This window comes from Ranitomeya imitator, chromosome 3 (genome assembly GCF_032444005.1).
Source record: "Ranitomeya imitator isolate aRanImi1 chromosome 3, aRanImi1.pri, whole genome shotgun sequence".
NCBI classification, from domain to species: Eukaryota; Metazoa; Chordata; class Amphibia; order Anura; family Dendrobatidae; genus Ranitomeya; species Ranitomeya imitator.
The window spans coordinates 81353489-81369280 of record NC_091284.1 but is presented as its reverse complement, the minus strand read 5'-3'; positions in this window follow the sequence as shown (position 1 = coordinate 81369280).

The window sequence follows — 15792 nt, the reverse complement described above, 5'->3', positions numbered from 1 at the left end:
CCATATACGGTGCTCTGCACCGTTCATTGTGCCCCATATCTGTGCCCATATACGGTGCTCTGCTCCGTTCATTGTGCCCCATATCTGTGCCCATATACGGTGCTCTGCACCGTTCATTGTGCCCCATATCTGTGCCCATATACGGTGCTCTGCACCGTTCATTGTGCCCCATTGCTGTGCCATATACGGTGCTCTGCACCGTTCATTGTGCCCCATTGCTGTGCCATATACGGTGCTCTACACCGTTCATTGTGCCCCATTGCTGCGCCGCTGCTGCAATAAAAAAAAAAAACACTCACCTCCCTTGATTGCAGCTCCCGGCGTCTCGTTCCGGCGCCTCCATCTTCCCGGCGTCTCCGCTCTGACTGATCAGGCAGAGGGCGCCGCGCACACTGTATGCGTCATCGCGCCCTCTGCCTGAACAGTCAGAGCGCAGACGCCGGGAAGATGGAGGCGCCGGCCGGGAAGATGGAGCGGCGCCCGGCGGCTGGAACGTGGACAGGTGAATATGCTATACTTACCTAGTCCTGGCGATCCTCGCGCTGTCCCTCTGCCTGGTCTTCGGTGCCGCAGCTCTTCCTGTCAGCGGTCACCGGCACCGCTGATTAGAGGAATGAATAGGCGGCTCCGCCCCTATGGGAGGTGGAGCCGCTTATTCATATCTCTAATGAGCGGTCCCACGTGACTGCTGAAGAGGGGAAGAAGCTGCAGCACAGAAGCCCGTGGGACGGCAGGGACAGCGCGAGGATCGCTGGGACTAGGTAAGTATACCTCAGCGCCCTCACCTCCTCACCCGCCGACCCTGCCACCCACATTGACTCGAGTATAAGCCGAGAGGGGCACTTTCAGCCCAAAAATTTGGGCTGAAAATCTCGGCTTATACTCGAGTATATACGGTATATATATATATATATATATATATATATATATATATATATATATATAACCTTCCTAGTATACAGTGGCATGGAAAAGTTTAAGCACCCTGGGTCAAAATTTATGTTACTGTGAACAGTTAAGAAAGTTGAAGATTGAATAATCTCTACAGTAAAAGAGCTAACGTTAAAGATGACACATTTACTTTGTATTTTAGGCAAAAAAAACTGTAATTTTTTTATATTTTCAAAATTACTAAAATGAAAATGGGCCAATGCAAAAGTTTGGACACCCTTGGAGATTTGTGTGCTCAGATAATTTTGACCAAGGATTCAGACATTAATTTGCCTGTTACAGTTATGGCTTATTTACTATATTCATTAAGAAAGGCCAGGTGATGCAAGTTTCCCAGCTTTAAAGAAAACCCAGCCTCCTCTAATTTTGTGCCAAAAACCTGCAGCCATAGGTTCTTCTAAGCAGCAGTTCAAAATGTAATTAACAAATGGCAGTAAATAGGAAAAAGGTCAAGTTAAGGTCTGGAAGACCAAGCAAATTTTCAGTGTGAGCTGCTGGTAGGTGTCAGGACCCGGTTGGCCCTGTCCCTAACGCCAGGAGGCACCCTAGCTCACCCTGTTCCCTGGATTACTTCTAAAAGTGAAGATGCCGGGGCCATGTACCTTTGCCTTATTTCCTGAATCCGCCCTCTGTACCCTTCCCCTGCCCAGGAAAGAGGGGAGTAGTTGTGCACCATAGTACACCAACCAGACGAACAAGGTAACACAAACAGGGGCAACGGAAAATACCATGCATACAAATATTCACTCACATATAACAGAGGAATGCATCGGGAAGTAGAGGATGGGAAAAAAACTAAGTAGGAGAAGGAATGAAATTCTCACACTAAAAAAAAACAAGCAACAGTTACAGATAAACCCACTAAAAGCCTCATATTACCACTAACTTCAATTCCCCGAGCCATGCAGCAAAAGCTCTCTCTGACGATGTGTGTCAGTCAGGACCCAGATTATATAGGGGATAGGAGTGGCTAACCATGCTCAGCTGAGAGCCCTAACTCCCAGAGCTCTCAACATGGCCGATTAACCCCAGTACTGCCAAAATAATAATAAAAAAAGTTGGAGTGCTTCTTTTCAGTGCAGGAGTAGGGGCAATCAGATGCTGCGGTCTTCTGGCTCCTCTCTGTCATGGTAACCCGTGACAGTACCCTCCTCTGAGAGACCTCCAGAACCTGAGAACCAGGTTTATCAGGGTGTGACATGTGAAAAGATCGGATCAGTCTGGCCGCATGGGCGTCAGATGCTGGTACCCACATCCTCTTTTCAGGACCGTTTCCCTTCCAATGTACCAGATACTGAAGCAACTGATGAACTAAGTGAGAATCAATGATTTTAGCTATCTGAAATTCTAAGTTTCCATCAACAATAACAGAAAATAGTGGTAGCGGTGATGGTACAGAAGACGCAACGTATATTTTGATGAGAGATCGATGAAACACATTATGGATCCTAAAGGTAGATGACAAAGCAAGGCAGAATGCTACGGGATTGACGGCTATGATCTTATAATGACTGATAAACCTGGGACACAGCTTCCAAGATCAAACCTTCAACTTAATGTTCCTTGAGAACAAACACACCAAGTCACCATCACACAGGTCCAGACCCACCAAACATCTCCGTCAGCCACACTCTTATATTTGGACCTCATTTTCCTCAAATTATTATTAACCCCCTGCCACACGAACTTAATAGATGATGAAAACCACCCTTCTTCAGGAATCCAGAAGAACAATTCTTATTAAATGAGCTAAACTGAGAATGAAACCTGTACGGCCCGAAGAATGGGGACTTACCAGTAGACTCATGACAATGATTATTTACTGTGAATTCGGCTAGCGGTAAGTAGGTAACCCAATCCTCCTAATTCTCAGACACAAAACACCTAATATAAGTCTCCAGATTCTAGTTGACCCGTTCAGTTTGCCTATTAGACTACGGGTGAAATGCAGAAGAGAATGACAGATGGATACCCAAATGGGTGCAAAACGCCCTCCAAAACTTGGAAATACACTGTACACCCCCAGGTCAGACACAATGTTGGTCGGAATCCCATTTAATTTTACAATTTCCTGATGAAAATTTGCTGCAAGGACTTAGCGTTAGGTAACTGTGCATAACTGAACATTATTATTTGATGGTTTTTTTGTTTGTTATTAAAAAACACTTTTATTTGATTGGATGGGTGAAATATGCTAATTTATTGAGACAGGTTTTTTGGGTTATCAGGAGTTGTATGCCAAAATCATCAGTATTAAAACAATAAAAGACCTGACAAATTTCAGTTGGTGGATAATGAATCTATAATATATGAAAGTTTAATTGTAATCATTACATTATGGTAAATAATGAAATTTAACACTATATGCTAATTTTTTGAGAAGGACCTGTATATGTGACCAAAAAGTTAAACCTGGTGAAGAACAATGCCCATCTTGCCTGTCGAGGCAGATTCCCATAACCGGATGAACTGATCTCTCCAGAAAATGACGCCACTCTTCAAAGGTCCAAAGACATACTGATAGGGAATTTAGATTGTGAGCCCCATCGGGGACAGTGATGATAATGTGTGCAAAACTGTAAAGCGCTGCGGAATATGTTAGCGCTATATAAAAATAAAGATTATTATTATTATTATGTATATGTCCCTCATCCTGGTATATATATATAGTTGAAACTAGAAGTTTACATACACTATATAAAAAGACACATATGCATGTTTTTCTCAATAATCAGAAATAAACCTTTCCTGTCTAGGTCAATTAGAATTATCATAATTATTAATATTTGCCACATGCCATAATAATGGGAATGTCCAGCCATCAAACTGTTCAGGAAGGAGATGGGTTCTGTGTTCCAGAGATGAACATTCTTTGGTCCGACATGTGCATATCAACTCAAGGACAAAAGAAAAAGACCTTGTGAAGATGATGGCGGAAGCTGGTAAGATTGAGTCAATATCCAACGTGAAACGAGTACTGTATCAATATGGGCTGAAAGGCCACTCTGCCAGGAACAAACCATTACTCCAAAAGAAACATAAAAAAGCAAAAGCCAGATTAATGTTTGCAAATGCACACAGGAACAAACACCTTAATTTTTGGAGACTGAAACTGTAATTGAACTTTTTGAGCATAATGACCATTGTTATGTTCAGAGGAAAAAGGGAGAAGCTTGGAAGCCTAAGAACACCATCCCAACTGTGAAACATGGGGGTGACAGCATCATGTTGTGGGGTTGTTTTGCTGCAGGACAGACTGGTGTACTTCACAAAATAGATGGCATCATGAGAAAAGAAGATTATGTGGCAATAATGAAGCAACATCTCAAAATATCAGCCAGGAAGCTAAAGCTTGGGCGGAAATGGGTCTTCTAAATGGACAGAGACCCGAAGCATACTGCCAAAATGGTAACAAAGTGGCTTAAGGATAACAAAGTCAATGTTTTGGAGTGGCCATCACAAAGCCCTGATCTCAATCCTATTGGAAATTTATGGGCAAAACTGAAAAGGCAGGTGCGAGCAAGGCAACCTACAAACCTGGATCAGTTACATCAGTTTTGTCAGGAGGAACGCCTACCAATTATTGTGAGAAGCTTGTGGAAGGTTATTCCAAACGTTTGACCCAAGTCATTTAGTTTAAGGTCAATGGTACCAAATACTAATGAAATGTACGGAATGTAAACTTTTGACTTTGCATTAAGTAATAATGATGTACAATAACATATTGTATCGTGGTACCGTGTTAGCCAGAAAAATCGATGTGATTACTTTTCTGCCTAATGATGAGAAAAGTGTTCTAGGAGTGATACCTTTATTGGCAAACCAGAAAATAATATGTTTGCAAGCTTTCAGAGCACAAAGGCTCCTTCAGGCAAGATTACAAAAAATTAAGTAGTAAAAATGCCTTTAAACATTCTCTCTCATTACTCTGGCATTTTGTAAATTATAATTATGGTAATTCTAATTGACCTAAAATGGGAAATGTTTATTTTGATCTCATGTCAGATATAGAGAAAAACGTGCATATGTGTCTTTTTATATAGTGTATGTGAACTTCTAGTTTCAGTTGTGTATATATATATATATATATATATACTAGCTATTGAACCCGTTCTACGCCCGGGTGGCGAGCATTTATATTGGTATATGGTCTCCATCCTGGTATGTGCTGCTCCATCCTGTGCCCCCATCCTGTCATGTGCTGCTCCATCCTGCGTCCCCATCCTGTGATGAGCTGCTCCATCCTGCGTCCCCATCCTGTGATGAGCTGCTCCATCCTGCGCCCCCATCCTGTCATGTGTTGCTCCATCCTGCGTCCCCATCCTGTCATGTGCTGCACCCATCCTGCACCCCCATTCTGACATGTGCTGCACCCATCCTGCGCCTCCATTCTGACATGTGCTGCACCCATCCTGCGCCTCCATTCTGACATGTGCTGCACCCATCCTGCGCCTCCATTCTGTCATTTGCTGCTCCCATCCTGCGCCCCTATCCTGTCATGTGCTGCTCCCATCCTGCGCCCCCATTCTGTCATGTGCTGCTTCCATCCTGCACCCCCATTCTGTCATGTGCTGCTCTCATCCTGCGCCCCCGTTCTGTCATGTGCTGCTCTCATCCTGTGCCCCCGTTCTGTCATGTGCTGCTGCCATCCTGCACCCCGTTCTGTCATGTGCTGCTCCCATCCTGCGCCCCCGTTCTGTCATGTGCTGCTTCCATCCTGCACCCCCGTTCTGTCATGTGCTGCTGCCATCCTGCGCCCCCGTTCTTTCATGTGCTGCTGCCATCCTGCGCCCCCGTTCTGTCATGTGCTGCTCCCATCCTGCGCCCCCGTTCTGTCATGTGCTGCTTCCATCCTGCACCCCCATTCTGTCATGTGCTGCTGCCATCCTGCACCCCTGTAATGTTATGTGCTGCTGCCATCCTGCGCCCCCGTTCTGTCATGTGCTGCTCCCATCCTGCGTCCCCGTTCTGTCATGTGCTGCTTCCATCCTGCACCCCCGTTCTGTCATGTGCTGCTGCCATCCTGCACCCCCGTTCTGTCATGTGCTGTCCTATTCTGTCATGTGCTGCTCCCATCCCCCATAAGATGCTCCATAGTATATGCCTCATATGCTGCTCCATTATGGTTGATGGCCCCCATAAGATGCTCCGTAGTATATGCCCCATATACTGCTCCATAAATGTTGATGGCCCCATAAGATGCTCCATAGTATATGCCCCGTATGCTGCTGCGATATATATATATATATATATAAAAATACCATACTCACCTATCATTGCTGGGCGCCGAGTGCTGGGGGGCCTGAGCAGGCGGGGACACCGGCGCGCTGTGGGGTTCAGGTGCCGGAGTCGCCGCTAGCTCAGGTCCCCGACACTTGCTATATTCACCTGGCCCTGATCCAGCGCTGCGTGCCGCTCCGTGTTCTGGGTCCTCTGGCTGTGACTGTTCAGTCAGAGGGTGGCGCGCATTAAGCGCGTCATCGCGCCCTCTGAACTGTGAACGTCACAGGCAGAGGACCCGGAGGACAGAGCGGCGGGCAGCGCTGGAACGGGACAGGTGAATATAGCTCATACTCACCCTCCTGGCGCGTCCCTGCTATCCGTTGGAGATCGCGGTGTGCGTTCAGTGCTTACGCATACCGCGATTTCCTGGGAGCGTCACTCTGTGGGGTTCAGACTGCGCCGGCGCTTGCGCTTGCGCAGTCTTTAAAGGCTTCGGACAGAGTGACGCTCCCAGCCTTATATTATAGATATGTCATCTATCCTGGTTTATATGTTCCTCTTCCTGGTCCCATCCTGGTATATATATCCCCCATCCTGGTCTAAGTCCCTATTCCTGGGCCCCATCCTAGTATATATGTCCCCCATTCTCACGCTGCTCTTTAAAGCATTAAAAAAAAACTATTACACTCACATTCTCTCCGCTCCCCCTCCACACGGCGTCCTCTTCTGAAGCTGACAACTGGCTTCAGCGGGCAAGCGACGAGAGTCACATATATACTGACATCAGCTGCTGACCTCTGACTGGCGTCAGCATGTATTGCCGTGCACAGACCTGATGGATCTCTGTGCCGCAATACTTTTAATCTGAATGTGGGTCCGAGGAAGCACATCCAGTTGAAGTTTTTGCTGGCATCGGCGGGACCCCCGCCCGCATGGGCCAAGTCACAGTCGCAACCTTCTAACTTTTTATGGTCAGCTATGCATTTCACTAGTAGATTAACCCTTTGCAAATAGCTATGCCCTCCTTTTTGAAAAGTGGGCAGAGTTCAGTGGGAGAAGGGTTGTACAAGCACGGTGGACAAATTAAATTTTACATCACAAAAATGCCGTTAATTTTGACAAAGATGTACTCCAATCCCTGAATTGTGGCGTAAGTTTACACCACTTTTAGTTGGCTTACTTTGTACCACAAATGTATGCCAGAACTCTAATGCATTTTATGACGCAGTGTTACACATTAAGACACACCTTTTTTCTGTTAAGACATGCCCCTTTTAAAGTGGTCACACCCTCTTCTCAGACAAGGTGCAAAAAAAGAGTCAAAAACACATTATGATAGTGTAGATTATGATTTTTTTTTAAAACAAATTGCTCAGAATTCTGGTGCATATGACTTGATAAATATGCCCCAATGCGACACATTTAGCAGAAAGGGCAGTAACATGATTTGATTCCTTTTTATTACTTTATATATTTGTATTACTGAGCAGTTATTATGCAATGGATCTGATACTGGTTATAAATCCTATAACCACTAATATATTCTGAAATTGTTTTGTAAATTCCTAATATTGGAATTTTACTAGGAAATAATATTTTAGGTCTGCTTTTCCATTCTCCTCCACTTGCTGATTTCAAAAACTATGACTACAGTGTCTTTAAAAAGTATTCATCTCCCATGAGCTTTTTCACACAACACCCACAAACCTAAATGTATTTGATTGGGATTTTATGTGATGTACCAACACAAAGTAGCATGTATTTGTTACGTGTAAATTAAATGATACATGGTTTTCTAATTATTTTAAAAATATAAATTTGAATACTGTGACATGCATTTGTATTCAGCCCCCTGTAGTCTGATATCCCTAAAGAAAATCCTGAGTGACCATTTGCCTCCAGAAGTTACTTAATTAGTAAATTGAGTCCATGATGTGTAAATTATTGTCAGTATAACTACTGCTGTTCTATGAACGCTTTGAGGTTTGTTTGAGAACACTATGGAACAAACAGCATTATGGAAACCAAGGAACACACCAGACAGGTCAGGGATAAAGTTGTGGAGAAGAGTAAACCAGGGTTAGGTTATAAAAAAGATAGTGCAAGCTGTGAACATCTCATCAAAAATGGAAGGCGTATGGTAAAACTGCAAACCCACCAAGACATGGCCGTCCACCTAAACTGACACCCTAAGGAAGGAGAGTTCTTATTAGAGAAGCAGCCAAGAGGGCTCTGGTCACTCTGGAAGAGCTGCAGAGATCTGCAACTCAGGTGGTAGAATCTGTCCAAAGCGCAACTATAAGTCGTACACACCACAAATCTGATCTTTATGGAAGAGTGGCAAAAAGAAAGCTGCTTTTGAAAGCAAGCTATAAGAAGTCCCGTTTGCAGTTTGCATAAAGCCATGTAGGGGACACAGCATGCTCTTGGAAGAAAGTGCTCTAGTCAGATAGAAGTAAAGTCTTTTTGGTCTAAATGCAAAATCCTATGTGTGGCAGAAAACTGACACTGCACATCACCCTGAAAGCACCATCCCCTCCATAAAAAGTGGTGACTGCATCATGCTGTGGAAATGCTTTTTTTCCAGCAGTGACATGGAACCTGGTCAGAGTTGATGGGAAGATGAATGGAGCTAAATACAGGACAATCCTGGAAGAAAACCTGTTAGAGGTGGCAAGAGACTTGGGACTGGGGCGTAAGTTCATCTTCCAGCAGGACAAGGACCCTAAGTATACTGCCAGAGCTACAATGGAATGGTTAGATCAAAGCATATTCATGTGTGTAATGGCCCAGTCACAGTCCAGACCTACATCCCATTGAGAATCTGTGGCAAGATATGAAAATTGCTGTTCACAGATGTGAAAATGGGCAAAAATTTCAGCAAAGCAGGTAGAGACATACCCCAAAAAACTTGCAGCAATAAATGCAGCGAAAGGTGGTCCTACAAAATGTTGACTGAGGGGGGCTGGATACAAATGTACATCACAAATTTCAGATTAATATTTTTAAAATATTTAGAAAACCATGTATCATTTAAGTTTGTGGAAGATACAGTATGTGAAGAAATGAGGAAAGGTTCACGGGTATGAATACTTTTTGAAGGCACTGTAGTTTATATTGTTTTGACCTTCCCTATCCATATTCCCATAAAGTCTAGTCCCCAGCTGTCACGGGAGTAATAAACCATTAGTAAATGACTAATCTGCCAATGCCTATTTATTTGTCCTACAAATAACATCTCTCTGTGTATTAATTAAAAGGTGCATGTTCCCTTGAGGCCGAGAATTCGACACCAAAGGTAATAGCACCATTAACGCCTTACCTGAGGGAACAAATACCGTATTTAAATAAAATATTTCAGTCTATGTGCATGCTCAAAATTACGAGTCAGATATGGATTATTATATCTCTATACCCGTCTGGTTTTAATAGGATTATGATGAATGCAAAACTGAATCCTGTCAACTGGAATTACAGATTATTCCATTGTTATTTTCAGTTTCCTGTCACAAAAGCGTCCGTCATTTTCATCTTTTATTTCATTTTTTTCTGTTGCAAGTTATTTTTCCTGTGATATTTCAACCACACTTGTGACTCAATGATAAATGGAGCATTTTTTTGTGTGCAGCCAAGGCCTGAAAAGTACAGCCATGTGCAGTATATTGGTTACATTTTGTCAGCTTCTTTTTTCTGCTGCAATGGCTGGATAATTGCTATGAGTTAAAAAGGAGTTCTCAGGGATAAATAAAAGCTTTACCGATAACATTCTTACAGTCCAGAATTTGGTTGATCTCAAACTCCGTGTCGGAATCAAAAGTGGGAGCAGAAACAGTCTTGACAGTATAACAAATGGAGATCTCCCAGAAGACTGAAACAGAATTGTTACAGGCTAATTCGGCCCAAGGAAGCAGGTATGGCCAGTTATTTTGATGAGAGTTGGAGAATATTCGTAAATACTGTTTCATGAACTAATTAAATCTTTCAATCTGCCTATTACTTTGGGGGTGGTATCCTGAGGAGAAGTCCAAGGAAAGTTCTTGCAGAGTTCCCTCCAGAAACAGGAAACAAACTGCACCCCAAGGTCGGAGACTGTACAAGCTGGAAGGCCGTGGAACCGCTAAATTGCTTTGAAAAACGCTTGAGCCAACTGTGGAACGGATAAAAGACCTGTTAGGGCTCAAAACAAGACATTTTGGAGAAACAATCCACCACAAGACAGATAGTAGTGAAACTCGGCGTTTCAGGAGGACCAGTAACAAAGTCCATATAAATCTCAGCTTAAGGCTCTTGTGGAATCGGAAGAGGCTGGAAAGGACCGGGAGGTTTTTGATGAGAGGGTTTGAACTGCACATACTGAGGGCAGGATGCTGCAAACTAGTTAAGGTCTTGTTTTCATTTGGGCCAACAACAGAAGTGGGGGGGAAAGTTCATCTGAACTTTTATCACCGATTGAGGTATGAATGAACCCTGGATAAGACCTTCCAGTGGAGTTCCCTTGATATCAGAAACCGTAGGTGGTAAACTGACAGAAGAAGTAATCACAGAAACAATACGTTCAGGATCAATGTGGATGCCGATCATCAGCAGTATTCTCTGAGTCTGTAACCTGGGGAGGATCAGTGTCTTGCGTTGGGGGAATTGGGGAGATGCTCATGAGGTGGCCAATTCCTCTTCTGAAGCCTCCATATTATCATTGGTCTGATTAATTTTCAGAATTGGCCTTGCGTGAAAATACATATTTGAAATTCTTACTGAAAAGCTGGTGGATATTAATGCTGTAGTTCCACTTGTTTCCTGAGGGCAATTGTTTTCCAGCAGTGGGCAGGAACAGGAATTGTTGCTGACATTCTCCTGTTTTATAAGCAATTATGCTGCACTTAGTAGAGAGATTTGATTTGTTATTCCCAATTCTTCTTTTTGAGCCTGATGCCTCCTCAATGCGGTCTGATAATTCTGTTAGGCTCAACTGGTGAGGATGATCCTCCAAGGTCCAGGTGGGCCCACGAGCATCAGTGCAGCAGGCAGGTGAGGCACGTGGGAAATGGGTAGCAGTGGTACTGAAAGTCACAGACAGATAGGAGAGGTATTGGAAACCACAGGCAGAGAGGTATCTGAGGTATTGGAAGCAGCAGGAAAAGGCAGATAGCTAAAGTTTTGGAATCTGCAGGCAGACAGGTAACTGAATACTGGAAGATGCAGGCTGCAGGTAGCTAAGGTACTGGAAGCTTCAGACAGACAAGTAGTTTAAGTACTGGTACCCACAGGCTGCCAGGTAGTTGAAAAACTGGAAGTTGCAGGCAGACAGGTAGATTATGTACTGGAAGCCATAGGCAGACAGGAGATTGATGGACTGGAAGCTAAAGGCAGCCAGGAGATGTCCTGGAGACCGCAGCCAGTGAACTGTGCTTGGACAAACTAAAAGTCTTAATGCCAATACACAGTTGTGTGTTTTGGGGACCTTTACATGGGCCCAAACAGATGATCTGACCACATGTGGTCAGATGTTATTACATAACATTATATTATTCCACTATAATTCTAAAAGTTAATCGTTTTATTTGGTAAGGAAAAGGTTCCTCAATTGTAGACATTTTTTTTTACAAATATCAAGGTTGGCCTGCGACTATGTCAAAGCTTTTCATTTTCTGTATATTTAGTTTGACATCTCAGGGTTATTCTCGTCATGATAAAGGGTTACAATTGCAAAGAGGTGGCAAAAAAACAAACAACTAGGCAATTTTGCTTTTGAATAAAAATCCCCTTCATTTTCAAGAACAGACCTCCACTGAAATTGGTGGCTGGCATCTTAAGCTTGGAGGGCAGCATTTACAAGCTCTTTGCTATAGACTCTATAGCGCGCTAATGTAGGAGTTGTTTTTCTAATCTAAAACCTCAATATTCTGGTTAAATTGCCATGTTAGCACTTTGAGATAAATAAGTCGGTTTTTGATTGCAGTTTGGGCACTCGGTCTCTAAAAGGTTCCCCATCACTGCCCTATGACTTCTGTTTGTGTTTTTCAGATAGAACTTGTACCTGTTATAGTCTACAGTATGTGGCTGTTCAAAAGTCCATATACGTATTTTCATGGACTGAGTGATCCACATAAAATGATGGAGACATGTCTGATTGTCATCAAAGTCTCGGATCAAAACATGCCAGTGCAAGTCTTTGAGTTAGTAAAAAAATTGGATAGCTCTCAGATGTCAGACTCATCATCATTTTTTTTACATCTGAGAAAAACTGATGAAACTCTGACCAAAATGTGGTAAGAAAAAAAATTACTGATGTAAATAAAACTGATTTTCTCAGAAAATCACAGAAGTCTGAATAAGCCCTAAGAGTTTGTTCATACTGAGTTTTTTTCAGAATTATTTGAAGCAGAAAGTCTGAAAAACTCATGAAGAATTTAAAAACCATCAGTTTTGATTGGAGAGTTCAAAAGATTCTGCTCTGAAAACTCAGTGTGAAAGACTACCACCATTACAAGTAAAAATTTGTGTTAAACCAATGATATATTGGTTCCCCCACCCTTGGCATCTAGACATCAGTGTTTTTCCAAGAACACTGACGTGATCAAAAGAAATTCCAGGAAAAATATGTGTTGTGTTTAGTTGCAATTATTTTGACTCAAGGTGGTGCAACCAGTTATTATGTTTAACGGACCAGTTACTTTTTCTCATGGATGGTATTGGTGTAAGATAACTTAACAGATCTTAGTGGGTGCCAATTAGTTACAAAGGTTTATAAGGGCCTTTTCCCTATTTCGTCAGTTATATAGATATTTTGTAAAAGCAAATTAAATAACCCTTTGCTCTCTTTGTGAAGTATGTTAGCAACTGATTAATCATATTTTTTTCTGTAACTCATATAAATGCCAAAGCACATTAGTCTTTTTTTTTCCCAGCGTTTTATGATTTTCTTTATTAAACTTCCATGGACATCATTGACATGGAATTTTTACATTTGTTAGGGGATACCTTTAGTTAAAGGGGTAATCTCATGTTATTAAAAGGGTAAAATTGCAAAGTGCATGTAAAACAAGCAACATTGTAATTTACCCTTTTGTAATTTTTTTTTCCATTCTCAGGCATGGAGGGTGTTTTAATTCTACAATTTACAGGTCACTGCCGGGCTTACCGGCCACCTCTATTTTCAGAGATTGCTAGTTACCTAGGCAATGAGCTCGCACTCTTTGCTTTAGAGCTTCTAAACCAGGGATCTTAAACTGTTCATGTGGCCTGCAGGCATCAAAGCTCTCATGATGATTGCGACCCGGTCCTGGGGCTGCAGACGTTAGTGACTCTTTACAGTTGAATGTGTGCCCTTAGACACAAAAGGAGGGCAACTGTTCCCCAGAGAAACAACACGGGTGTAGTTGACAGGCAAAAAGTTAGGTGTTCCCGGGTATGGCGCTTTTTTAAAGACAGTCTAGTTAACCCAAAAAAAGGCCATTTGCAGCATCTGCCATGCCAGCATCAGCAGGGCAGCAGAACTACCAGCCTGACCACCAGCAGCATATTCAGGCACATGACAGGAAAGCACCTGACTTCTTGGGCCGAACGGCAGTGTCGAGAAACAGCGTCTGCAGTTGACACCGCCTTTTCCCCTGTTCTATCTCATGTCCGTGACAGAGGCGAAGATGCCTCCCACCCTGCACCACATCCCTGTCCCAGCGCAGCGTTCAGTTGTCCTTACCCCAGTCCTTGGAATGCATGTGTAAATATGCAGCCATCCACCCACAGGCCACAATACTAAATGGCCACATTTTCAGACAGCTTGCCCTGGAAATGTTGCTGTTTAGGCTTGTTCGGTCCCCGCCTGACACAAGCATGTGTCCCATAGCATCAGCCATGCCATTACCAACGCTGTTACTGGGAAGGTCCACTTAACCACGGACCTGACCTGTGGATAAGTGCTTGTGGCCAGGGACGCTACATTTCCTAGATGGCACACTGGGTGAACATTGTGGAAGCTGGAATCCAGCCGGACCCTGGGACGGAAAACATGCTACCGACACAGAAGATTGCGGGCCCTGGTTCAATCAAGGTTTCCCACACCTTCTACAGCAGTTCTTGCACCTCCTTTTCACCCTCCATATCCGAAACATCAACATCAGTCGCAAGCTGGAAGTACTGTCTCAGCCAAGTGGCAATAGTCTCTGCTGAAGCTAATGGGCTTAGGTGACAAACCGCTCACCCCGCCGCAGAGTTGTTGAAAGGTCTGACAAATCAGATTGATCTGTTGCCGTTGCCCCTAAACCTACAACCAGGCATCGTCATGTATGAAAATGGCCGTAACCTGGTGGTGGCTCTAAAGCCTGGAAACCCTGCAGGTATTCCATGCCTGGCCCAGGTGCTCAACTTAGTGGGTAAGCAGTTTCTCAAAACTTACCCTGATCTGCCTGAGCTACTTGTGAATGTACGCCACGTGTCTGCCTATTTCTGCAAGTCAGCTACAGCTGCCGCCATCCTGTCAGTGATTCAGTAGTGTTTGCAACTTCAAGCTCACCGACTGGTGTACAATGTCACCACGTGTTGAAACGCAGCTTTATATATTTTAGCAAGACTTTGTAAGCAGCAGAGGGCAATAGTTGAATAGCAAGAAACTATAAAGGGTGATGCTACACATCCCAACCTCATCTCATCTTCTCAACACGGATTGGGTGATAATGAGGAGGAGGAACAGGAGCTGGTTGCCTGCCTGCGCTACAGACGGTATTACCCACACCACCTTCATCCCATCTGTTCAGTGTGGATGGCCTAAAGATGAGCAGGAGAGGAAGAACGAGGGAAGGAGGGTGAGGACGAGAAGATGGACAGTCGCCCTCTTGGTGAGAACAATGAAGTCTTGGCCGATGGTAGTTTGGCACATATGGCTGAGTTTATGTTCCTCTGCCTTTCCCATGACCTTCTCATTGTACTCATTTTGGCCAACAGTAATTACTGATCCACTCTACAAGTAAAACTTTCCATCTCTTTCCTGTGGCGTAGAGGTCTAATAAAATGTTGCAGTACCAGAAGGCCCTAGTTCAAGAATTATTAAAAAAATTCCCATCTGACAATGCTGGCGGCAGAGGTCACAGTTCCTTCGACAACCAGTAGATGCGAAATGCTCCAGAATATTCCCCAGCAGGCATTTGATGAGATAACAATCCTTGCTGATGCTATTTTAAACTACTAATAGTTTGCTTCAGGGCTAATTCAAATAAATTATATTCTTCAATAATAACACTCTTATCTGCAATTCTTGTAGGGTGAGCTGTTGCAGTAGGCATAGCGTATTACATGCATCTAGTCAGGGATTATTGCTTTATAAATTATAATCCTTGTTGCTGCAACTAAAATAGAGAAATAGCAAGGTAGCATCTATTCTATTCCCTATTAAGACCACTGTTAGCTGCATTTAGTATAAGAATAGGAGCTAGGTATCATCTGCTGGAAATGAGTGTTAATTCTGGTCACACACATCTTTTTCACAGTCCATAACTTTATTGCTTTTTTTCATTTTTTGATAATAAATTTGTTTTTAAATTCCTGGTATCACTTGCCTCAACATGGAAAACTGTAACTCTCAGCATGCCCTAATAAATGTAATCTATTAGGAACTGCTGTGAAATG